We start from the raw sequence: 26,318 nt of genomic DNA, 5'->3' as shown, positions 1-26,318 counted from the left end.
AGATGAGGATGTTTTGCAATCACTTAAGAAAAGGCTTGCTTATAGAATTTATGGAAACATCTCCAGTGTTTCACTTTTCACTTTCTCATGAATTCTGGGTGAATAGTTTTCTCATTTGGATTACAGATGCAGTTTTGTTGTTGTTGTTGTTGTTTTGTTTTGTTTTTTAAACAATATGCTAGATAAAAGATAGGCTTTAGGAGGCAGGTGATATAATGAGCAGTGGTTGTTATTAAGGCTGAGGAATCATTGAAATCTACTTCTGAAACTAATAATACACTGTATGTTAAGTAATTATATTTAAAAAAAGAAATAAAATGTGTGTGAGAGAGTGTATGAGGAAAAACAAAAAGAGAGAGAGAGAAAGATGGACTTACACGAATCTTTCATTTCTCCCCAGCTTCCATTAATGCCTATGTTCTATATATGAGAATTATTTTTTTAGCTATAACACACACACATTTAACAACCGAATCTTAAGAGTACAGTTCAGTCAACTTTTCTGTATGTACCTGCAGAGAAAAAACCTTGGTAGCCCCTTGAAGGTACTCCTCCCAGTCAGTATTACACCCCGAGGTAATCGCCCTCCAGTGTTCTCTCACCATCGATTAGGCGCACTTGTTCCTGAACTTCACGTTATCATGCAGTATGTCATCGTTGTGTCTGTTTTCTTTTGCCCCACATAATGGCTGTTCACAGAGTATAGTTCATCTCTTGAAAGGCAAATTTGAGGCTAATAAATTAATAGGAAAAGAAGATTTTTAGGTTTGGTCTGATCTGGTTTTTGTTTTTTCCTAACTGAAAAGAGGGTAATCCCCATGACAAGATTCTGGTAATCTGGCAAGGCATACCTCCCAAATGAGTTAGTCTTAGGGGTGGTAGTAAGTGCTGGCTCCTCAGCTTCTGAGCACAAAATAGGATGGCACTGCTTGCCACCTTGTGGTTGGGAGGGGCCACTATTTTTGGAAAGTATGTGTCATGTGCAGAAATGACACATATCACTTTTGAGCTGGAGCATTTAGTTGCTGCTGCTTGACCCTCAAAAGCTACTTCTGCCAAGACGACCAGGATGTTTCAGACAGGGGATGCTCAATTAGCCTAGGTCTTCAGTGAGGATGGCGCAGAGCAAAACCACCAGCTGGTGGACATTCATGTGAGAAAGAAACCGTTGTTGTTTTAGGCTGCTAGGATTTGGTAGTTCTTTGTTACCAAAGCATAGCAGTTTCTGCCAAGCAATTCCCAGGGTGAAAAGGAAAATTAGGTAGGAACTTGGCTTATATTTCCAGCTGATAAGAGTTTCAGACATGGTGCTGGGACTTACACACAACTCATAAAGGGGTCCATGTCTCTTCTGTTGCCTTTCATTTGAGTCCTAAACAGATGTGTCCCCAGCAGCAACTTCATTCAAAGTTCAGTGACTTTCTTGAACTGGTTATTTTTCAGCACAGCTCTCTGATACCCTTCCTCTTACTTCCCCTAAGAAATCATTCCCCAAGATGAGAGGTTGAGATGACAGTTTGGGAAACACTTGCTGATAGACTGATTTACAATCTGTAAATTCCTACAGTGAGTATTCTTGCTTTTCTCCGGTATGAAAAAGCCAGGATGGTGTATGAACATTACAAACTAGCTTTCTGACATTGATGTGTTTCAAGAGATCACATGCTGCAGATTTTTGAGTCTTATTACTGATGGGAGTAATTGCTTCTGCCTTTCCACCAATTAATTAAACAACTATTTTGTTTATTTATTCATTAGACATTTATTGAATGTTTTCCATGTGCCAGGGACTGGACCAGGAACTGTGATTTCAATGATGAATAAATTACAGACTATGTCCTAAAAGACTTTGCTTTCTGGGAAGGAAGATCAGAAGATGATAAAAGGACACTGAAATGTGAAAGAGCTATAAAGGCTACTTGCAGAGGAAGTGATTAACTCTATTGTTAACTGTGGTGGTGTGGAGTTCAGGAATAGCTTCACAGAATTGGTGGTTTTTAAACTAAATCTTGAAGTTGTAGGCAGTTTTTTTTTTAAGAGAAGAAGCATAAACAAACATTACATTTGATACATGCATCAATATTGACAATATAACACAATTCAATTTCTTAAAAATTTCAGATTCTCAAAATTGAGTATGATATATAGACTACTTTGTAAGGAAAACATTTTTAAGAACTTGAGTTTTGACTTGCATAATTTTTATTGTAATAATGTGAAAATATATATTAACAATTTAGAGTAAACTACTTATGCTAGAGCCTTTTACTGCTTTAAAATAAGAATAAATTTATAGTATATCACACATTTTAAAAAAAGTTTTAAAACATTCTAGACAAATTTGGAGGGCTTCTATGTGACTTTACTAAGATGCAGGAAGTAATTGTGTTTCATATTCTGGTTAAGTTTGGAATTATTTTTGCTAAAAGTGGTTACCAAAATACCCAAATTTTGAAAGGGAACTCTACAACTAATAACATTAAAATTAATTTGATATGATAAATAGTGTTTTAATTAATTGCTAAAGTTGAGCTTATTGGTTTGAAAATGTGCTTTGCTAGTCTCTTTTTCACTTGTGATTAACATGATTCCTTAAATTTTGCTTATGATGGGCCATCTTCTAAGTCATTGTCATTAATGCTGTTGATATTCTTTCTGTTAAACAGTAAGCTGTTTTTAAACTACTCTCACATTATTTTAATGACTCAGTCATTTCAGTGGTTGTGCTTGAAATTAAAATACTGGAAAAGGTTTAACAATCTATTAACAAAATATTCTTCATATTCTTACTGCTACACTTATTGCTAATGATGGTTTGCGATTTGGTAGCTATAGAAATAGAATGAGTGACATATATCTCTTCTGTCTCTCTCTCTCTCTCTCTCTCTCTATATATATATATATATGGATTAATTAGCAAAATGTCAGTCCTTTTGAGTAGATCTTGCTTATGCTATGGTGTGTCCTCTCATCACTCAATTCTCCTTCACTGAATTCTATTTATCTCTATTTGAAATAGTTTGAAAACATTGTTTTCACATTTGTCATTTCATTTGTTAAATATCATTAACACATGAAGGTTGCCTCTGTTTTTTTCCTCCACTGACCCAAGATATTTAAGATAACACATTATTCTATTGCATTTGTCGACTCATCATGGTAAATAAAAGTCAAAACTTACTAAATAGTAAGCAAAACTCTTCCTCAGTGAAAATGTCTCCCAGTTGAAAATTATTGCAAAGGAGAAGGATAGCTTTTATATCTGGAAACATGTTTCAATATGAGTACAAGGTCAGATATGGAGTATTTATTGTCATTTTCACATTAAGACAATATCTACTATTGAAAGACTTCTTGGGGCTAAAATTCCAATCATGTAAATTCAGTATTTGGTCACACTGGTAGCTTTGTCCTTTTGTCCTTCATTGCTAAGCAACCAAAGAAAGTGGTTAGGTAATCTTAAGAGTGTGGTATAAATCTGCTTGACTTTGTTTTATTTTAATTATGGCTAGAGAATTACATATGTGAGCAAAACAATTATGGCTAGAACTTAATTAGCACATCACATATGCCAGAAACTATACATGCACTGTTTTATTTAACCCTCACTTTACTTATGGAGGTCAAGTCCCAGACCAATATCTACCAGAGTCAGTTTAAGAGAAATAAATAAATCATTTCAACTACCCTCCTGCTCCAAAGAAATAAAAAAATAACTATATGTGACATATAGTTCTCAGTAAACCACCCTGCTCACCCTGAAGTGGAGAGTGTGTATACATTTATACCACATTGATTGCTGAGGACACAATCGATGTCCTCATTAGTGTAGGGACGGAGTGGTAACATGCCCCAGGGCACAGCACACAGCAGAACTGAGGAGAGGCAATATACCTGAATTTAAGCTGCTTGTGTCCTATCTCACTCTCCCTTTCTTCTTAAAACTGTTTTTCAGGTATTGACTAAATAAGAAAGAACAACTCCCACTAAAAAATAAGTAATAAGTATCCTAAAATTAGGATATGAGAGCAACAATGTAAATAAGGCAAATGGCCAAATATTTTTCTTTATGAAGTTTTCTTTTTTATTCAGGAAGGGAAATCTTTCCCAAGAACTCATGTCTACTCTTACTGGGCAGAGAAGGGCCACATATCTTCCTCAATATGTAAGGGAAGCTGAGAAGTCAAATATTTTACCTCAAAACTAGGTGATGGAGAAGGGGGTTAAGAAGTCAAATATTTTACCTCAAAACTAGGTGATGGAGAAGGGGGTTAGAACAAGGACATGTTTGCCATATAAATCCAAACAAGACGTGGCTGGGATCAAATTCCATCTCTGCTGTTTACTAGCTTTGTGACATTGGATAAGTTACTTAACTTCTCTGTATTTCAATTTTTCCTTCTTTAAAATAAGGATGATGATATTAATAGTACTTATTTCAGAGGCTATTGTCAAGATTAAATGAATTACTGCATAGAAAGCACTTAAAACAATACCTGGCATATTCTGTTAGGTGTTAGCTATTGTTATCTGGACTCTAAGGAACTCTGGCACTAAAATATTATAATTCCAAAAATAATTGTTTGATGATAAAAGATAAGATTTATGAGAAGTACAAATAATTTAGCTTTGCAGTTAGATCATCTGCTTAAAAATATTAAAATATTCACTTCTCATAGAAGTGAACCAATGCCAGTAAATACTTTCATTGGCTTAAAACTGTTTTTATTAGAGAAGAAATATGACTTGCATAGTTGGATGAACTCTTGAGCAAGGAGACTAGTGAACATTGAATGATTATAAGGATTTAACTTTACTCAAAAAACATCTGGAAAGAATCTCTTTAGGGAGTTGTTCTACCTTATTTTCCTTCAAGTTTATAAACTATAGTTAAGTTTTCCTAAGCAGGCAGCAATGTGTCCTGAGGGGAATTGTCACAGCTCCCTTCCCATAAGCCAAAGTTAACTCACCATGAAGTGCAAATTTATGAAGACTCTCTTTGTCCCATGACCTAAAACTGAGGTTTATCATAAAGAAAGAAGTCAGCTAATAAACAGAAAGGCAAGTTCATTCTAGATGGGAACTTACTGATGACTGAAATGAAAGCTTATATCTGGGTTAAAAATATATCTTTCAAAGTACATATGGTTCACTGGGAGGAGAAGGTAATTCATAAATAAAAATCAGCAATTAAGGTCTTAAGAGAATAGAGGAATATTGGTAGCAATGCTTGAGAGGGAGAGATTACATCTATAGGTTGATCAAAGAATGTCCTAAGGAGATGGCATTTGAGCTTATTGTTAGTGAAAGAGTTGGTTTTGGACTGGAAGCATTGGAAGAAAGGGTATTATGGCAGAGGGAAAGAACAAACAGGCACATGGGAAGGAAATTGTAGGATAGCCACTGACTAGACTTTGGGAACAGATAGAGTCATCAGCAAGCCAACTAAGCCTAGGTAGGAGTTTGGATTTCATTCTAAATATAATGAGAAACTGCTGAAGAATTTAAAGAGGAAAGCAATATGATCTGATTTGCATTAGTAATAGTAAAAATCACCTTGCCTTCCTGTAGAACAGACGTCAAGGGGATAAGAATGATAGCAGGGAGTCTACTGCAAGAGAGGGTCCCGTATGTCATACATACTGACCAGTCGCAAGGATCAAAATGTGGGTGGGATTCCTGCTATATCAGCTGTTAACGCTTCAGTTTCTATATCCAGGGCAGTCTAGGGTGTCTCAGAGGAAAGCTCAGAGTGGCTGGCAGGGGCACCTGGCAGGCTCAGCACATGGCTAAGAGGCTATATACAAGCTTGCCAGAATTGCTTCAATATTTTAATGACCAGTACAGTTGTATATGTGCATTCTATCTGTCTCAGCCCTAGTCTTGGGTGGAGGTGATGGAGATGGTAAGAAGTGGTCAGACTGAGGATTTATTTTGGGGATAGAAACTGTAAATAGACTTGCTGATGATTATTTTAAGTAGGACCTATGCCTTATAAAAGTAAATGTGTTAAGACTTGGTGCTTAACATTTGTCATAAATTCTTCTAAAATACCTTGCCTGAGGGTGCTTGGGTGGCCCAGTCAGTTAAGCATCTGCCTTTGGCTCAGGTCATGATCCCAGGGTTCTGGGACGGAGTCCTGCATCAGGCTCCCTGCTTAGCGGGGAGCCTGCTTCTCCTTCTCTCACTCCCCCTGCTTGTGTTCCCTCTCTCTCTGTATCTCTCTCTGTTAAATAAATAAATAAAACCTTAAAAAAAAATAACTTGCTTCTCTTTATAGTCTCAGTAAAGAAAATAATTTTTAAAAATAAGGGTTTTGTTCGTTTGTTTGTTTTTTGTTTTTGTTTTGCCAACATGAGTGTTTATGGTTTTGAGATTATTTTTACTGGATAATCATGTAGCGGCAGAGATATGAGATACTGGGAGAGACAGCAACTGACTTCAGTACAAAAACTAAAACATTTTTAACTATTATATTTAACTAAGTATTGGTTATTGGTTATTGACTCAATTTCTTCTGTTCAATCTTTTTTCTCTAAGTCAGATGTAGGAAGGAACTTGTTTACTAAAGTCGCTAAAGCTAATTATTTTCTGGTTAAAAGATAGAATGTAAACTCCTGGGTTTAAAGAACTTTAAAAATGGTAGTAGTAGTAGTCTTTTTATATTTCATAATTTTAAATGAAACATTTCTTTAGGACTCCATTTCTCTTCTTTGATTTAATGTGCATTTTCACATTGAAAACCACACAGCACTGAGTGTATACCAGACCTTGGCAATGAATTAGAGGATATAAATCAATCTGTAAGTAATACTGAAAAGCTTCAGAGTTTTATAAAGAAGGTATTTTCTAAGCTGGGCTAAGAATTTGAAAGGCACTTTTAAACAAACTTTCCTCATTCAAACTTTTTCCCCCATTTTAATTTTAACACTTTATTCATTGATTTCCTTGGCAATGTTAGATCATAAGAGCAGGATACCAAGCCATGATAAGTAATTCCATCTTAAATTAGTCACAAAATTCCCCTTGCTTCAGATGTTGAGAGAACTCTAACCAGTAGAAAGATTTTGTTCACCAAGTGGTTATTATTTAAGAGAAGTCCTATTGCCAGCCTTATTGCTGTCAGCTAACTTAGAGGTCAGTGTCCACACGAATTTGAAAATGTAAAACCTGGTTGACAGCTGCCAAGAAAAATTTTGAAAGCCTCTTGTGTCTTATTTTGGGGCACCTGGGTGGCATAGTTTGTTCAGTAAGTCCAACTCTTGATTTGGGCTCAGATGGTGATCTCAGGGTCATAAGATCGAACCCTGCCTCTGGCCCTGTACTCAGTGCAGAGTCAGCTTCAGATTCCCAGTGGCCCCTCTAGCTCATGTTCTCTTGCTCTCTCTCAAATAAATAAAGCTTTTAAAAAAGAGTTGTATCTTGTTTTATATAATGGTTATATATGAAATGTTTCATATGAATCAAACTTAAGTAATATTCAGAATAAGAAAGGGAGAATACTGAGGCACCTGGGTGGCTCAGTCATTAAGCATCTGCCTTTGGCTATGGTCATGATCCCGGATTCCTGGGATCGAGCCCTGCATCGGGCTCCCTGCTTGGCAGGGAGCCTACTTTTCCCTCTCCCACTTCCTCTGCTGTGTTCTCTCTTTTGCTGTGTTTCTCTCTGTCAAATAAATAAATAAAATCTTAAAAAAAAAAAGAAAGGGAGAATACTGTTCAAATACAAACACTAATCAATCCTTCTGAAACAAATTGAAAATTTCTAGTTATTCTAACTTTACGTAAGTCAAGGTTTGGCTTGGAGTGGAGTATACCTCTTAAAAATGGTAAAAATCCCCGGGGATAGTTCATGAAATACTATGACATTGTGGTGTTTGAGTAGTTAGTTAAAAGTGGAAAGCAATCAAGTAAAATCATTTAATATTATAAAGACAAAAATAATTAGGGTTTGTGACTTAACTCAGATTTTTAAAAATTGAGTTCAGAGCAGATAGAGACCAAGAGTCTACTGTTTTTATTTTATTTTATCTCATATTGCTAAAAAGTAAATTCTTTACCAGTGCCATGGAATGACAGCAAAGATCACTGTGTTAATAGCCTGTGTTCAGAGAAGAACATCATTGATGATTCCATTATAAGTTTCAGTTTCCTTACCTCAACTGTGGAAAGAAGGTAGAGGACACACACTGTTGGGTTCTATTAAATTCTCTATTCTAAATCTTACACATTCACTGTGTAAGTAATACATCCAAAAATGTCACACAGTTATATTTTATTTGAAATATAGTAACTATTTAGCATTACTATGTGGCAGGATGGTATTTGTCAGGTCAAATATGAATTAAGGAAAAACTTTGTATAAGTCATTGTTCTATAAGGCAATACTGTATGTGAACAGGTCACATTCTCAGTGGAATGAGAAAAGAAAAGAAGAAATTAGTTTATTAGGAATTAAAATTAAGTTAGTAATTAAGAGGAGGACTGGGGCGTCAGGTTGACTCAATCAGTTAGGCGTCTGACTCTTGGTTTCAGCTCACATCATGATTTCAGGGAAGGGATCAAGCGCCGTGTCAGGCTTCATGTTCAGCATGGAGTCTGCATGTCCATCTCTGTCTGCTCTTCCTCCCTCTCTCAAATAAATAAAATCTTAAAAAAAAAAAAAAAAAGGAGGCTGATAGTTCCATGATATGAGCAAGATGGCCCAGCAGCTAGAAGCTCAAGAGAACCAGGGAAAGAGCCTCCTGGGATCACTGCTTTATTAGCTTGTTGGGGCTACCATAACCAAAGACTAATAACTGGCTGGCTTAAATGACAGAACTTGATTTTCTCACAGTTCTGGAAGCCGGAAGTCCAAGATCAAGGTGTTGGAATGTTTGGTTTCTTCTGAGGCCTTTCTCTTTAGCTTATGGAGGGCCTCCTTCTCACTATGTTCTCACGTGGTCATCCCTCTGCGTGTAAATTTCTTTTTCCAATAAGGACAACAGTCATAGTGGATTAGGGCCCCTAACACCCTCATTTAACTCTATCTCTTTAAAGGCCTTATCTCGAAATACAGTCACATTCTAAGGTACTAGGGAAAGCCTTCAACATATGAATTCGGTTGGAGAGACACAGTCCCCCAAACAGTCCATAACAACTGCCAACCTTGGGTTTTGGGAAGGCCGTGTGCAGGCCCCAGGCTTCACCAGCTCAGGGGCAGGTTTCCTTGCTTAGGAAACAATAAGCCCTGATGCGGGAACAACTTCCTTGGAAACCAAGCTTACATTTAAAATCCCACTTATTTCTGGCAGTCTGGAAGACTGTGTGCAGTTCTTTCTCAGGCTCAACATGGGGCTCGGTCCCAGGACCCTGAGATCATGACCTGAGCTGAAGGCAGGTACTTAACCAGCTGAGCCACTCAGGAGCCCCATTGAAGACAGTAGATATTAAGTGTTCTCACCATGTTCATACATACAATGGTAACTATGTGAGGTGACGGAGATACCAGTTAACTTGACTGTGGTAATTACTTCACAATATATTCATAGAGCAAATCATAGTGTACATCTTAAATATACACAGTTTTTATTTGTCAATTTATACCTCGATAAAACTGGAAAACAAAACAAAACTTAGCTATTCATAGCAGCTTTATTTTTACTGGCCCAAATGATAACAATTGAATATTGTTTGGCAATAATTGAATATTGTTTGGCAATAGAAAGTAATGAAGTATTGAATGGATCTTGTAACATCATGCTAAGTGAAAGAAGCCAGTTATAAAAGACCACATATTATATAATATAATCTACATGAATTATCCAGAATAGTCAAATCAATAGAGATAGAAAGATGACTACTGATTACTAGAGGCTGAGAGGAGGAGGGAATGTAGAGTTACTGCTAATGAGCACAGGGTTTGTTTTGGGATCAACAAAATGTGCTAAATTTACCTTATGGTGATGTTTATACAAAGCTGCGTATATACTAAAATAAATTGAATCATACACTTTAAATGGATTATATCTCAATGCTATTGTTAAACACATGAATTATAAGATAACGCAATGTTTCTATATTAGAGTGTACCTCAAGACCTCAACTATCTTTTAAACTTCCTTATACATTTGGCCTTCCCTTTAAAGATAAGAATACCTTAGCTTTATTTCAAATATTATACTAAAATGCCCACTCTAGCACAATAATCGTGTTTCTTATGTTTGAATGCTGCCATTTTCACTCTCTCAGTGAGTAGAAATAATTCTAGAAAAGTCAAGTGTCTTAACATCATAATCAGAATGCTGATTATTATTGAATTGACTGTTAAGGAAGCTAGTCCAATACAGTAAGATTATTAGATCCTATTCACATGGCAATCTATTGCTAATGTAGGTTTGGTTAAACAGTGGCAAAAAAAAAAAAATCTCCATATTTGTTGCCCAATCAGTAAGTCATGTAATCTTCAGACTGGCTTCAGTATTATGATTCCTTTTTGTATTTAGTCGAATGAGCACCTTGTTTTTCACCATGTTCCTATTACAAGCTTGCCATTCTGTGAGTATTTACTTCCTGCATTTCCATGGCTGAAGGCTTAAAAATGAATTTAACCTTGAAAACAGCCATTAGAGTTAAGTGAACCAGTTCAGTTCAACAAACAAGATGTACAAATCATTAAGTGTCCAAAGTCAAGGGTGATGTTGACCAGATATTTGTTCTGCTTCCTACTAAGTTAACCAGCAATGTTCCCTGTTTAAAAGCCAGGACAAATAATGTTTTTAATCATAAGATCCACCCTGGCCCTGAGATCATTTTGCACATACAAAATTTAACTTTATTAACTATTAGCAAGAAGCCTTCCCTACCATGGCTCAATTCATCTTAATAAAGTCAGTCAGAATCTAAACAACTCAGAACAATTACATATAAAGGAAAGATTTTGTTTCCTACCAAGACTAATAAATGACTTAGATGTTATAGTCTTTCTGTGGGAGATGGATAAAATATGAAAAACAAACAAAAATGATCAGGAACTAGTAATGAGCCTGTTAGCGTGTAAAGTCATGCCAGTATTACCTAAATGGAGATATAAGCAAAGAAAAGGAATAAAAATTATTCAGAAAATAAAGGACTGATGCTGAGGGAAGAGATGTGAGTAGATGATAAATTAAATGGGATCTATGTTTCTATCTTTCTCAGATGTAATTTGCGAATCCCAGAAAAAGGACAGTGTACTTAAATTTGATGTTCTTGTCTCACAGATCTTAAAATATCTCTGTGATAGAAACAGAGTGATCTACTGTAAGGGTTTGGACAGATTCATTCAATACATAGACATGGCCATTCCTTGGTTAAACCATGAAGGACTTGTAATTTATGTTTGCTTTCTTCCTTCTTTCTCATTTTTGCTTTCTGTTGCAACCTTTCCTTTACTTCAAGGGGGGGGGGTGTCCTGAAGCCCCCCGACATGCTTTTAGCACAACCAGAAGTATAGCTTCACCTTCATCAAGATGAACATTTATTCCTTTAGAACCTGATAATATCTGGAAGTTGGAAGTGATTTTTGGGTCCAAGGTAAAAGAATAAACCTAAAAGATCCTACATTTGAAGAGAGTAAATTTGTACATGAGAAATAGTGGATAGGAGTAATTACACATCAATAATTGAAATGGGAGTGAGAGTTTAAAATTATCTTGGAGGAAGAAGATCTGCTTTTACCCCAAGACAGCACTCTGGAAGAGATATGAACTCTGTGAAGCTGGGCTTTGAGCATCTCTTTCTGTTTAGTCCCTTTATGTCCAAATAAGGAAAGTATTTTAGAAATGCAGTCCTTTGGGTTTTCATGCTTTTTTCTATGGACACACCTAGAATTTGAAGTTTGTTCTTTAAGGATCATTTTGGATGCTGAGAAATAGAACAAATAGATGGAGCTCTAAAAATTCACTTGTGTTCAGGAACTTTGATCCATCTAAAGAAGGTATTTAATATATCCACAACCCTAATAGGATTTAATCTGAACAAAAAGTTGCTAGATATTCCTGCCATAAAACTTGAATCTGAATCAAGATTCTAACTCAGATTAAAAGAAATTCTAAGGATACTTTTAGTCAAACCTAGAATGTAGAAATTCTGTGACAAAAGAAGACTCGGATTATTAAACAGACACACGGCATAAAAAGGGAAAGGTGAGATATTAGAGATGAAAAAACACTTAAAAAGATATTTCAACCAAACGCAATGTATGCATCTCATTAGGATCCTAATCTGAGTAAACCAAGAAACCTCTATTGGAGATGAGGAAAATTGCAGAGACTGAACACTATAAAACATTAAGGACTTACTATTGATCTTTTTAAAGTTCTGATAATGGTATTTTCCCTTTGGTTAAAAACAAGCCATTTCCAGTTAAATATTCATACTATTTTTGTTTAAATATGATGTTTTGGGATTTTTTTGTTTTTTGTTTTTAATTTTTTTAAAAAATTTTATTTATTTGACAGACAGAGATCTCAAGTAGTTGGAGAGGCAGGCAGAGAGAGAGAGGAGGAAGCAGGCTCCCTGCTGAGCAGAGAGCCCGATGCGGGGCTCGATCCCAGGACCCTGAGATCATGACCTGAGCCGAAGGCAGAGGCTTAACCCACTGAGTCACCCAGGTGCCCCGATGTTTAGTTTTTTATTTAAAATACTTGAGTAAAAACTTCTTGGGGAATAAAGAAATAAGAATGGTAGAATAGTAACAATCACTGAGGTCAGGTTGTGGTACATGGGTGTTACTTATGCTATTGTATTGTTTTAATGAATCTCTGAAAGTTGCCTTAATAAATAATAATCAAAGTACCACTGTGCAAGAAACAGATTCAGGGATTATATAGTCTTCATTCACCCCCCCCCAAAAAAAAAGATACATTAGTTTTGTTATTCCAGTTCTTTGGTTTTAGAGATCTGCAAAAAACAACCACTGTAGACTTCAAATATATGTTTTACAAAACTTTGCTTCTCTTCCCTGTAATTTATTTTTAACTATAAATTTGAAAGCATTTCCATCACAGTTGTTTCTAAATTTACTATTTGTGCTACTTGTAGTACTATTTACTATTTCAATTTGCTTTAGTTTGTAAGTAAGAATGATGTAGTATTGTGTAGAATAAAGTAGCTCTTTTATTTAAGCCAACTAACAATTGACTTTTTTTAAAGAATAAAAAGGGGTGACAGCATTGTACTTTATTTGAGCCCTGAGATTTGACTTTTGTATTCTGAGATGTGGCTACTTTCAAAGACCACTCTGCCCTCACGTAAGACTCATTTCCACCATTTCTCAGCGACTCATGTAGGACCCATCTCCAACCTTCTTCATATCTGCCTCTATAAAACTGCAGGCCCTCCCTCCACCTTTCCTTAGATGTTTCTCACTAATGAACATTATCCTCATTGCCATAACCTAAATAAACTCATTTCTTTAAATGTCCCATCCATTTTTGTCTTTCACAGGGTCTCTACTTGTTTGATCTCCGTTATCCTGGCCTTTTTAGCTGTTTGCACATCAGTTCTGGTTATTATCAGATATAAGAAAAGATGGAAAACAAGCCCTCTTTGTGACCCCATCAACAGCAATAGCATAAAAAGTGTGCAGGTCCTTCCCCTTTTCCCCAGACCCTCTCATAGCTGATATATTAGAATAGATTAGATTTGTTTAAGCAGACTGAGCCAACAGTGTGAAACATTTCTACTCAGAGATTAAGGATTGTTTTCTCTGATTTAAAGCAAATTTATTGGAACATGGTGCAAATTTTGAAGAACTTTTCTTTTATGGAATCTGAGCTTTAATTTCAAAGTGGTTCTTTTTTCGATGGGCAGAAGTTTACCCACTAGCAGGGTTCTAAAGCCATGCTAATCCCTTTCAGTTGACAGTGGAACTTTCACAAAGTTCCTAAAGAAGCAAGATTTAGAAACACCTTACATTGTCCATATTTATCTGATCACTTTTCCTATGAAAATTAATTCTGTTTTTCCTCTCTTCAGTAGCCCCCAAAGCTCAAAATTTCATTTGTTGAGTGATTTGAGAAAGGTTTCTCTTGATATGGTAGGACTGACTTTACTGGGATTATTATTGCTTTCCTACATTATTAGAATGATATGAACTTGTATGAATATGTTTCATTTTAAAGTAGCAGTCAGCTATATACATAAGCTTTTGCTTATATGTGCCACACACACATTTAAATCTTTCATTTCCAAGGAATGAAATGCTATGCATTTGTCCTAGATTTTCATTACTAAATTTTGTTCATTTGCATTGCTATACAGATTAACTTCAGACATCAAAAGGCAACTTTTTTGGACAAATCTTTTAGATTTGCAATAATGTATAAGGAAGAGACATTTTGATTCTTTTTTTCTCATCAACCTAAGTACAGAACTGGTTAGCATCTGCTCACCTTAGGTCCTTACCGTTGTAGCTGAGGCTAAACTGATCTAGTCCCTTCTTTCCTCCCTCCCTTCCTTCCTTCCTTCCTTTCCTCCTTCTTCTTTCCTTTCTTTGTTAAAGTATCAGTGGCTTCTAGATCGTGCTCGGGGAATATCTTAAATGGCACTGTTTTGGACATGACATTCTCCTTGGGAAGAGCCTCCCTGAAGACTCAGACCTTAAGAAAGAGCCTATGCCTTTGACAACCACAGCCACTTTACCTCAGTCTGACCAGAACTATGGCCAATTTTGTTCCAATTTGGACTTTATACATATCTTTTTTTCTCCCTCTGGAACTGTCAGTCCTTGCTGATGAGCCACTCTATCTGATAGTGCAGAGAAACCATCAGTTTTACCAACCACAGTCAATATCACACTTTGTATTTCTAGCCCAGATTTACCACCACCCTGCGCTTCTTTTCTGGTCTAATTTGAACCCAGTGGTATGCCCTCACTGGCATGTCCCTCACTCCTGGACTCTTGTCATGTGGCAGAGTTTACCTAATATATCTTGTGCCTGAACTTTTCTCTTCTTCTTTTGGATCCCCTTCTGTGGCTCTATACTCAGAAGCTTCAGACTTCTGGGTCTTGTGCCTTATTTCTGGATTTTTAAGAAGCATCCACCATGTTTACAACTCTATCATTCACATGTTTATGTTTCATTAATTTTTACATTTATCATCTCCAACCAAGATGTCAGTTTCACCAGTTAGGAACTCTGACAGGTTCCTGAATATGAACGTAGCTCACTAATGCCTCTGTAGTAGTATTTCTTGGAAAAGTGACAGAAGAAAGTCTAGATTGCCATCAGGTATAAATTAATGTGCAGCAATTCTCATATATGAGTCTCCTACTACGGTTCTCAACAACTGTGTGTTCTTGTTCACAAAATGTTAAAGGATAATAGCAGCTAACAATTATTGAGAATTTACTAAGTATTAGTGCACTGCAGGCTTTGCTGTGTTTGACTTTAATAGCTCTGTGATCTGGACATTATCTTTATTTGACACATGAGGAAACTAAGAATTCATTAGTTAAGTAACCTACCCATGGCAACTCAGAAGGGATGAAACCCAAAATTGGAATCTGGCTGATCTCAAGTCCACATACCTTAATGCCATACCACGTTAAAAGAAGATAACAAGGATGAAAATTTCATCTTGTTCATGTATGCAGCCATAGTCAGTGTCTAGCATGATACCTAGCTTAAGAAGTTCCCAAATGACTAAAAATCAATTGCGGTGCAATTGGACTAGTTTATAAAGCCTTCTAATTACTGTGGGAAGCTCATGCTTGCAATAGTCATTGAACCTACAGCCTCTCTCTCTAATCATTACCTTAGAATATGCTTTGGTCTTTAGATTGTAAGTACTGTGACCCAATGTACCTATGGTAGAATTTGATGCAATGCATTTCTTTGTTACCTGGAATGGGATACTAGAGTGTGTATTATCCGTATACTGTTACATACCTAACAAATTCTCTCTCTCCAAAATATACTGGGTATTTCCTCCAGCATCAGCATATTGGAGGATTACTCTAGGCTTGTTCAGTATCCGTTCTGTTTCTCCACATCAGACAGTTCTACTTCCAGTTGGATCTGGGGCAATTTTAGAATGCTAGCTCTATACCTCAGGCTCTGCCTATGTGATGTCAATAACTTTGTGACTTCCCACTGTCACCCACAGCTTCAGACCCTGTGCCACTCGCATAGACTCTCTCACACTACTTGATAAGCCTCGAACATCTAGTTCTGACTGGGACTGTCATCTCCTTTGGATCATCTGAGGTTTTTACTGCCATTCCTACACCACTGAACTGGTGCCCCAATAACCTAACAACCTTCTCCCTGGGTTTTCATCCCCTGTGTCTTCTCTTTGTTCTGTGTTCTTAAGGCTTATATCCATTATTTTTTTAAAATATTTTATTTATTTACTTGGCAGAGAGAGAGCATAAGTAGGCAGAGAGGCAGACAGAGAGAGAGAGAGGGGGAAGCAGGCTCCCCACTGAGCAGAGAGCCCGATGCGGGCCTCCATCCAAGGACCCTGGGACCATGACCTGAGCTGAAGGCAGAGGCTTTGGCCCACTGAGCCACCCAGGAGCCCCTAGGCTTATATCCATTCTAAGAGCATTAGGCATTGGTGCCTGCAGGAAAGGGTAAAGTAACTAATGTAGAGATGAATAGCTAGGAGAAATGAAAATAGATTTTGCCTGCTTCTCAATTCTGCCAGTAATTGGGGTAGACAAAATTTTCCCTTCTGTCCTTGCAGCATTTTTGGGAATCTTTGAGAAATGCTAAGAACTTTCAATGTAGGGCTAAGAGATGGGGATACAAAGTAGGGGCTAACAGAGGGATGAAGTCATGGGGTCCAATGAACTCTCATTTAAGTCATGTGGTTCCTAAGAAGGTCAGTTTCCAAAAAAAGCATATATCTAATTAAGCTATGCAAAACACTCTTTCTGCAGAATATTATGTTAATCAATGTTCCTTTTTATCTGTATTAAACCAGGCCTTTCTTTTTATCATTTATTTTACTTTTAGAACAATCATTTAGGGTTCAAACAGTTTTATTATGACTCATGAGAGACTTTGCATGAAATTTAATATATTTATTATTTCTTATTACCATTGTTATGCAGGTCAAATTATTAATTTTAGAATCATCGTGTAGCTTTAGAATATTTTGTAACTTGCATGTGCTAGGAAAATTTTTTTTGATGTGTTCTTTATGAAATCAGTAGATAATAAGGCCTAATCCTTTTTGAATTATTATATTTGTTAACATTTCTACAGAGTCTATTCATTGTTTTACATAAAATGAATGGAGGAATACTTAAAAGTGTAATGTATTCTTGGGAAATTTTTAAATTTATTATGAATATCTGAAGTTCTGGGCAAGAGAAAAAAAAAAGTCTTTGATTTGTAGGCCTTATTTGGTAGGTTAATGAAGCTCCCATAATCCCAAATAAGAGATGGAAAAGGACATACAAGTAGAGATATTTCTGGTAAAATTATTGTGTTTCTCAATTTAAGAAGAAAATATCACAGCTTTTATTTAGAAAAAGATTTATAAATGTCAGAAGTCAAAATAGCTGCAAGCTAGAATAAATAGTGAAATAACATCTATGCATAAAGAAGTGACTGGGATGAGCAATCATGAAGTCACCCAAAATTTCAGTTCCCTGTCATGATGGAAGGAAGATATTGTTGGATGAGTGAAGAACTAGGGGGAGTATTAACCACTTACCCTTCCTGATAAAATAATCACAACAGGGTTCTGATTGAACAACTGATTAAGCAAAACCAAGATCTCTAGCAGAAGCAATGCATACACATGGTTAACCCTAAAAACACAACGTTAGAGTGACTGAGGGTTTGCAATTTAAACGCTAAGTAAGTATTCATGAAGCAGAAGTGAAACCGAGACCTTGCATTTGGGGGAAATGTTCTGAGTGAGGGAATCACAGCGTGCTAAACTGATAGTCTGGCCTGTGTGTTAGGATGAGTGGCCGTGAGGGTGAGAGGTGAGCTGTAGTAGGGGGAAATAAACCATTCCCAAGGCACCTCTGGAGTAGGGAAGCAGTGAAGAAATAGAACCTGTTGCTGAGAAGCAAATAGGGTGTATCTTGGTAACCTTTGCCTTTAGTGTGCAGGATGTGCTTTAGCACTTTTTGTAGAGTCTACAGAGAAGCAGGCAGAGAGAGGGGGGTGCGAAGCAGGCTCCCCGCTGAGCAGAAAGCCTGAAGCGGGACCCTGAGATCATGACCCGAGACGAAGGCAGAGGCTTTAACCCACTGAGCCACCCAGGTGCTCCCTGTTTACCTGAAATCTTTAATCTACTTTTTTTTTTAAGATTTTATTTATTAATTTGATGGAGAGAGATCACAATTAGGCAGAGGGGCAGGCAGAGAGAGAGGGGGGGAAGCAGGCTCCTTGCTGAGCAGAGAGCCCGATGTGGGACTCGATCTCAGGACCATGAGATCATGATCTGAGACAAAGGCAGAGGCTTAACCCACTGAGCCACCTAGGTGCCCAATTCACTTTTCTTTTTGAATAAAACCTTAGCAGGTACAGAATCATAATTTTCCCCCAGCTTATTACTGTACCATATAAAACTTGACAAAGCTACATAGTTTGTGAAATTTGGTGATAATTGATGAAGTGGCTTCTGCTATCTTTTTTCCTCAGGACTGATTGATATGGCCTGCGTTGCATGGTAACATGTCACTTACATTGTAACAAAAATACCCAGCAGAGATGGGCCTGCCCTAGCAAAGACAGAGATATGTGTGTTTTTTGTATGTTTCGTGGATGTGTGTGTGCTTATATTTCTTGTTAAGATCATGAGCTCAGTTTATACTTTGCCAATAATGTAAGAAGTAGAAATGAGATAAGTGTGAAAAAATTTCCAATTTACATCAATGATTTTTTTCTTCTTCTTCTTTTTTTTTCTAAGTAGGCTCCATGGCCAGAGTGGAGCCCAGCTGGGGGCTTGAACTCACGACCATGAGATCAACACCTGAGCCGAGATCAAGAACTAGAGGTTTAACTGACTGAGCCATTCAGTTGAATAGGGTGCTCCTATTTCAATGATTTTTAATAGCACTTCTGCTATTCAGGTGGGGCCAAATCATGCAATGCTTTGCAGGGCATTGTAAAGATGGAATTTTGTCTACTTAAATGAGACACCATTAAGGAGTTTTAAGTTGGGAGTGACATGATCTGATTTATTTTATAACAAAATCACTAGGAAAGGAGAAATAATTGGAGGAGGACAGGAGTAGATGCAGTGAAATCAGTTTGGGGGCCTTTGCTGTAGTCAATGCCAGTTTTGTAGGTTAGACTATGTTAGTAGCAGTGAGACGGAGCTATGTTTTGGAGTTAGAAACAAGAGGACTTGTTCTAGAAGTGGATATGAGGAGTGAGGGAAGGAAAGTTAAGAATGTTTCTCAGGTTTCCAGCTCTAGGAACTGTGAGTTGAGGTGGCATTTATTGAGAAGGGAAGAAATAGAAGACCATCTTGGGAGAAATAGAGTTTCAGAGAATTAATTAAGTAGGTTGTTGTATAGATATGATTGTGGGGATGGCCAGCAATTCCTGTACCCGCGGATAAAAGATTACTCCAAACTTTGCTGTGAAAGAGAGAAGGCAAGGGCGTCAACGCTCAGAGATGGAACACCCTTTACTCTTCTCCCACTTATATTGGTCCTTCAGGATATCACAAATCCTTATTACTGTTTCTCAGCACCTGATGTGTGACCAGGGCTCCTACTGAAACTAGGAGAGTCAGTTTACAGGAAAGATAAGATATGCTAATCTGTCAGTTCTACTAAATATAGCCTAAGGGACAATGCATTCATCTCTCAGATCACAGGGTAGCGGTTTGGGCTAAGAAAGCTTGGGGAAGGCAACTCCCTGCAGCATTCCAACTGCTGAGTGGCTACACATGCCTTGGCAGTCCAAAGGCCTCCACTCTTCTCTGAAACCTTCCTTTGCCCCCAGTGGCCTCCACATTACATTTTAGCAAGCCAGGTATTATGGCTGATTTCATGCTCTACCTTAACCCCAACATATGATGGTTGATTTTATGTGTCAACCCAACTAGACTAAGAGATATCTAGATAGCTGGTAAAATTATTTCTGTGTGTGTCCATGAGGGAGTTTCCAGAAGAGACTAGCATTTGAATCTGTGTACTGAGTAAAGAAGATTGTCCTCACCAGTGCCGATGGGCATCATCATCCAATCCATTGGGGAACTGAGTAGAACAAAAACATGGAGGGAGGGCAGATTTCTGATCTGCTTGAGCTGGGACACCCATCCTCTCCTGCCTTCACACAGTGGCACTCCTCATTATTGTGCCTTTGGCCTTGTACCACAACTTGCATCATAGGCCTCCTAGTTCTCAGGCCTTTGGACTTGGACTGAGAATTAACACCACTTGCACCCTGGTTCTCAGGCCTTTGGGTTTGTATTGGAACTACATCACCAGCATTCTTGGGCTTTCAGGTTTCAGCTGGCAGATGGAGGAACTCCTCAGCCTCCATTATAGTGTGAGCCAATTCCTCATAAGAAGCATCTTTTTATATATCTACACATATCCTATTGGTTCTGTTTCTCTGGAGAACACTAATACAGTGGGCAAGTGGATATCCAAGTTTGGAACTGAGAGATCAAGCCTACGTTGAAAAAAATTTGGAAATCATCAGCATGTAAATGGTACTTAAGGCCACAAACTGGATGAGATCACCTCAGAGTTCTAGAGAAAAGAAAAGGGCTCAGAAGAAGGCCTGATGATATTACTCAAATCAATATCTTAGCTTTCTTTTCAGTTTCATTGATATATTATGTCAATAAGATGCTATTTTAATTATAATAGCTCGAAAATAAGTCTTTCATACTGTGAAAAGAAGTCATTACTTATTACTTTTCCTTTTTAAAATTTTTTTTGCTTTTCATCTGTATTTTCTCACATATAAACTTATATATCACTTTACGAAATAAAAAACTTCTTGATATGGGACACTAATTTTGTGAATGTTATAAAAAGTATATAAAAGTATAAAAAGAAATAACATAAAAAAGAAATAACGTTAGTATTTTGTTTGATATCACTAATTCAATTGTTACGCTAGAGAAGTGATTAGAGCTTGTCCAGCCTATCAAGCTGAGAATACTTACAGAGCATAAAATTGGGTGAATGGTCAAGAAATGGCCCAGAGAGATATGGTTCTGGTGAAGGGGGGAAGCACAAGGTCAAATGAGTTGGTAGCCACTGGCTAGGTAACTTGCCCCATTTCCAGATAGTTCCAAAGCATTGGAACCATTAAAGGAAATTAAAGGAATTTAATTACCATTAAAGGAAAAGCCTATAATTTACATTTGGAACTTGATTTAATTTGTACACTGTGACTATTTCTGAGAACAGGTTTTAATTTTTCCCCTTACCTTTTAAAAGCACTAAAAGTCATCTTATCTCAGTGGATTAGAAAATATTTAAGTTCTGCTCTGAGGAAGGAACACTCCTTTTCTCACCTCATCACTTCCAACTTGAAATCTGAAGTGTGATGTTCAAAAAGCCTGAAGCTTCTTATAATCTTGCAAGTTCTTGCTCTCCCTGTCAGTACCTTTGTGCTTGCAGCTCTCTCTGCGTGCCTTACTCTATTGCCATCTCTTTTGGTTTGGCTAAACCTACTCATTTGTGAAAACCCAGCTCAGAAATCTCCCTCCATAGGAAGCTCCTAAGCCTCTTCCTGTTAAGGGCCTTTTTTTGTGTGCTTCCCAGCTGTCCCATATTTACCTCTCCCAAGTATGATAATGTGTGTAATGACTGTGTACTTCCTTGTGCCCTTCACTAGAGTATGGCCTCTTGGAAACTCAAGGAGTGTCTCTTATCTCTGCATCCCCAGCACCTAGACAATGCTCAGCATAGATCAGACATTCAATAAATATTTGTTGAATCAATACAAAGCCAATCTACCTTCTTAAGAAGAATCTTTCTTACCTGAATAAAGAGTTAAAGGATTCTCCAAATTTCACACTTTAATAGGACTTGTAATTCTGAAATATAAAAAAGAGATTTATAAGTGTAAGGGTTGAATACATTTTTTTCCTGTCCTTGACTTGGAACTATTTCTAAGAGAAATAGATGTCAGAAGATTATGGAGTGTGAATAGGACAGTCATCTAAAACCTAATCATTCTTTCCCCCAGATTCTGAAGATGATAATAGATTTTAGAACCACGGGGCTTGGTGTGGTGGATACAGTGCCATGCTCTTCAGGTAGAAGTGGGTCGAAAATATGGCCTTTGGGACACACTCACTGCAAAAAAAGAAATCTCTTTCACAATCTGGAAAAGATGTGCTAAACAGTCAGTAGACACCAAAGGTATGAAAAAGAGCCTCCAAGCACAGAGAAAATAAATGATCCATTCCATTGCTGTATCTAGTGTTCTCAGGAACTTGAAACTTGAATTTTATCTAAATATAAAACACATGGTAAAGCAGGCCTTCTTAGTTGTCTTTCTCTGGCATTTTGTCAGGTTTTGCTGGAAGAGAGCATCTCCTATTATATAACAGAATTTCCCTTAATGGAGCCTGGTACAAAGATGAAACCATACTTTAGTATACTGAAGAATAGGAACAATATTTTTTTAACTCAAAAAAATTGTTCAAATGCATTGTTCCAGTTAAGTTCATAGAATAATAGACATAATCAGGAGTAGAGTAATTCTTTGATGGCCTGACATAACTCCAATCTCGGCCCTGAATTTAGGGTACCTAGAGACATAAGCAAACTCAACCCAGCAAGTTTTTTACAGATAATATTTATTAAAACCAACTTTTTGAGAATACATTGCCCAGGACAGAATGAAAGTTATACTTACTGAGAACTATCTGGGAGTTTGATTTAAAGTTTATGAAAAAGTCATAAACTTTAATTATTAAATGAACTGGAAGTTGGGTTGATATTTACTTACTAGATGTCTAGTCACATGATAGGCCACCATAAATCAAATCCACCTAATTAGGGAAATAACTTTTTTTTTACTCAGACTTTACAAAATCATAGAAATCTTTATTAGAACAACAAATGTGATAAAAGAGTAAGCTAGAAGGAACTCTATCTTCTTTAGGGCTCAATCCCTAAAACTACAACACTTGCCGACACATGTAGTTATAAAAGATGAATTTTATTTTTAAATAATGAGGGAATCAATACGTGGAACAGCTGATCTGAAGTAGAATCCGAAGAGTGGGCAAATATACAGGCATCAAGACCTGAGAAGAAGTTACAAATAGATGCAAAACTGAAGACACTAGCTAATATCTACAAGAAGATAATGGATTGCATATTACCAGGCACCATCTGCATACCTATGAACCAAAATCTTTTGCATTACTGTCAGATTTTTACAACTTAGTTGTAAAATAGCTCAAAGACTGAGCGATAGGCTGAGATCACAATGAAGTAAGTGCTAGACAGGAAAGTCAGTAATCCTTTCAGTCTTTTTCATAATATTTCTTCTACAATAGGCACTCTGAAGTATTTTTAATGAGCAAATCATGCATATTGATTAAACAATACATTTAACTTGGATATATCATGTAGAGAAATATTTAAAGAAATACAAAGGTGTGATTTTTACCTTTTCTCATAATTCTTAGCACTGTGAATATAAATTCTTTTCTCAATTTGCCTTTAAATAGATAAGCTCAAGTCCTTTGGCTTATTTGTGTAAAAATCTTCTGTGCCTGTACTGCTCTGTCTTTGGGCCTTTAGGATTATTTCTTTTTTCTGCTATAGGTGTGCTCCTCGGAGGGGAATAACACTTCTTATATGCTTTAACTGCTGACAGTTTTTATCTCTTTTGCTCTCTATTCAATTTCTGCTTACCCCTTTATTCAAAGGAAAGAAAAAAGTCAGAAGTACAGGTTTCCCAGGGACTTAAAATTGGTTTCTGAAATGAGGGCAGCCATTTTCTAATTTCATTCATTCATTCATTCATTCATTCATTTTTTTGTGTGGGACTGAGCCCTTAAACCTATGGAGTCTGATACTTCTTTGGGTCCTAGGTGTCAGAATTTAATTGATCATTGGACACCCCATTAGTGTTTGGAGAATTGGAGAATTGGTTTTGGAGCTGGCAACCACCTAGTTAAGTGGTGAGCAGAGAAGATTGTGGAGAAGCCATAAGAGTTAAAAGAAATCCAAAAAGATCATTGTGTGGTGGAAACCAAGAGAAAATTTTCTAAGAAGGAAATACATGGTTACTAGCATCAATGCTGCAAAGAAGTCAAGTAAGGAAAGGCCTGAAAAGTATGAATTGTATTTAATACTAACTTTGGAAGTAATCCCAGGAAGAAGTCAGGGCAAGAATGGGGTAAGGGCAGAGAAGTTCATAAAAAGGGGCTTAAGGAAAATCAGTTGCAGTGAATTTAAAAATGACCTCGAAATGAGTGAAAAGTGCCTAGTTTTTTGACTTAATGTGCCAAGCAGCAATTTCAAGCTGTTCATACATTTTGTCATCCTCGGAAACCTTAGTAATTTTTGCTCTTGCAAATGATGATGTAGATGTTGTAGATGATGGTGACAAAATTACACAGATAGCCCAAGGTAAAGAAGATAGGATATGAACCTATGTCTGTAGGACTGTGCATTTTCTCTATTTTTAACCACAACAGAAAAGCTGAGTTTCTCTGTCCTGAAAAATTCTCTAATTCAGAACTTGAATTCCCCTAAGATACTAGATAACTGATTTCAGTTATTTTGTAGTGGTGTCTTGGGTCACATCGCAATAATGCAATTTAACCAGACCTAAAGGAGGGCAGCTTATATACTAGTGACCAATCTTTTTCTTTTCTTTAAATTGCTTCTTATAATGCTATTTATGAGTTAGGTCTGAGAAGAAAATTGACTTTAAATGCCTAATAGAGTCTCAAAATGTCATAAACTTTTAATAGATCTCTAAAAACAGTTTTGCTTTATTTGTTTTTAATAAATGTTCTGTCTTTGAGATGACAAATGAGAGTTTAGATACAGCCAATGCATTTATATCTGAGTCAACCTCCACAGAGGCACTTGAAATGGAGAGGATATTTTTATTCTTCATTTTTCTTGCTAATTCATATGAATTGGTACCACTGGAATTTAATTAGCTCAAAGTAGGCATTTTTCCCCTTAAAAAAAGAAATGTTGCTTTACTGTTTTATTTTATTTATTTAGACGATTTATTTACTTATTTTAGAGAGAGTGAGAAAGAGAGAGCATGCATGTGTGAGTGGGGCAGAGACAGAGAGGGAGAGAGAATCCTAAGCAGATTCTGTGCTGAGCAAGAGCCCAATCCCAATACCCCGAGATCATGATGTGAGCCTAAACCAAGAGTTCCGCTTAACTACCTGAGCCACCCAGTTTCATCCATAATTCAGTGAGTGGGGCAGAGACAGAGAGGGAGAGAGAATCCTAAGCAGATTCTGTGCTGAGCAAGAGCCCAATCCCAATACCCCGAGATCATGATGTGAGCCTAAACCAAGAGTTCCGCTTAACTACCTGAGCCACCCAGTTTCATCCATAATTCAGTTTCATCCATAAGTCTTTACTACTTGGAAAGGAAAAGAAAACCTTAAAATCCAGCTGAGAATAGGTTTCTTAAAGCCAGGGCACTACTAATGAGAGAAAACCAGTAATTGTTTCAATTCACTGTTAAAGTCAGTGTTTTCTGGTGGGAATGCAAAGGCATCATATTCTAATAGCCAATGTTTTGTTTTATTTTGTTTTTGTTTTCAGATGAACAGTCACAATTTATGGCAGCTTTGAGACTGGCAACATTTATATAATTTAATATAGAAAGGATTTCATAGTTCTTTTAGAGCACCACTTCCCAAAATAAAGCATACAAGCTGAAGGGATGGTGTGTGTAGTGTATCACCAGGGGCATATGAATTCTTTAAGATAAAATTTTAGCTGTTTATTTTCAATTTGTTAATGATCTGTAATATAATAGAACCACTTTGGGGGTTATGGGAGGACCTTCCACATAGCTTCCTAATTTTAATGATCATATTTGCCTTTATGTTTCTGGTATTACTCCCATCAAAGAAATCTCAACGGGTGTCAGGGGGCATGCGATGAATGGATGTGGCATAGTAGATCAAACTGATAAAAGTAGTAAATGCATTGAATCTTCATGAGGCATACAGAAAGGATGTTCCAAACTCAAAAGAGCCTGAACCATTTTATTCTGAACCATTACCTCAACAAAGAATGAATGCTTTAACAAATTATCAAGTGAGAATTTATTACAATTACAATCGCCACTAAAGAATTGTTTACTAGCTGGCTTTTAGTTTAGAATGCAAGCTGATTGTTCTGAATT

General features: G+C 36.9%; 1 long non-coding RNA gene across 1 annotated transcript in view; it reads right to left on the bottom strand.

The window, feature by feature from the left end:
• Positions 1–613: 613 nt before the first annotated feature.
• LOC123938075 overlaps positions 614–26,318 on the bottom strand; it is a 61,166-nt gene continuing 35,461 nt past the window's right edge. Inside the window, exons 2-3 of the long non-coding RNA XR_006817669.1 lie at positions 21,947–22,002; positions 614–733 (exon numbers count right to left, since the gene is read on the bottom strand). This is a non-coding gene — a long non-coding RNA (uncharacterized LOC123938075). The remainder of the gene's footprint in view (positions 734–21,946; positions 22,003–26,318) is intronic.

Source organism: Meles meles, chromosome 3 (genome assembly GCF_922984935.1).
Source record: "Meles meles chromosome 3, mMelMel3.1 paternal haplotype, whole genome shotgun sequence".
Taxonomy (NCBI): Eukaryota; Metazoa; Chordata; class Mammalia; order Carnivora; family Mustelidae; genus Meles; species Meles meles.
The sequence above is the reverse complement of the archived record's forward strand: the minus strand, read 5'-3'. Positions and strand labels throughout refer to the sequence as shown.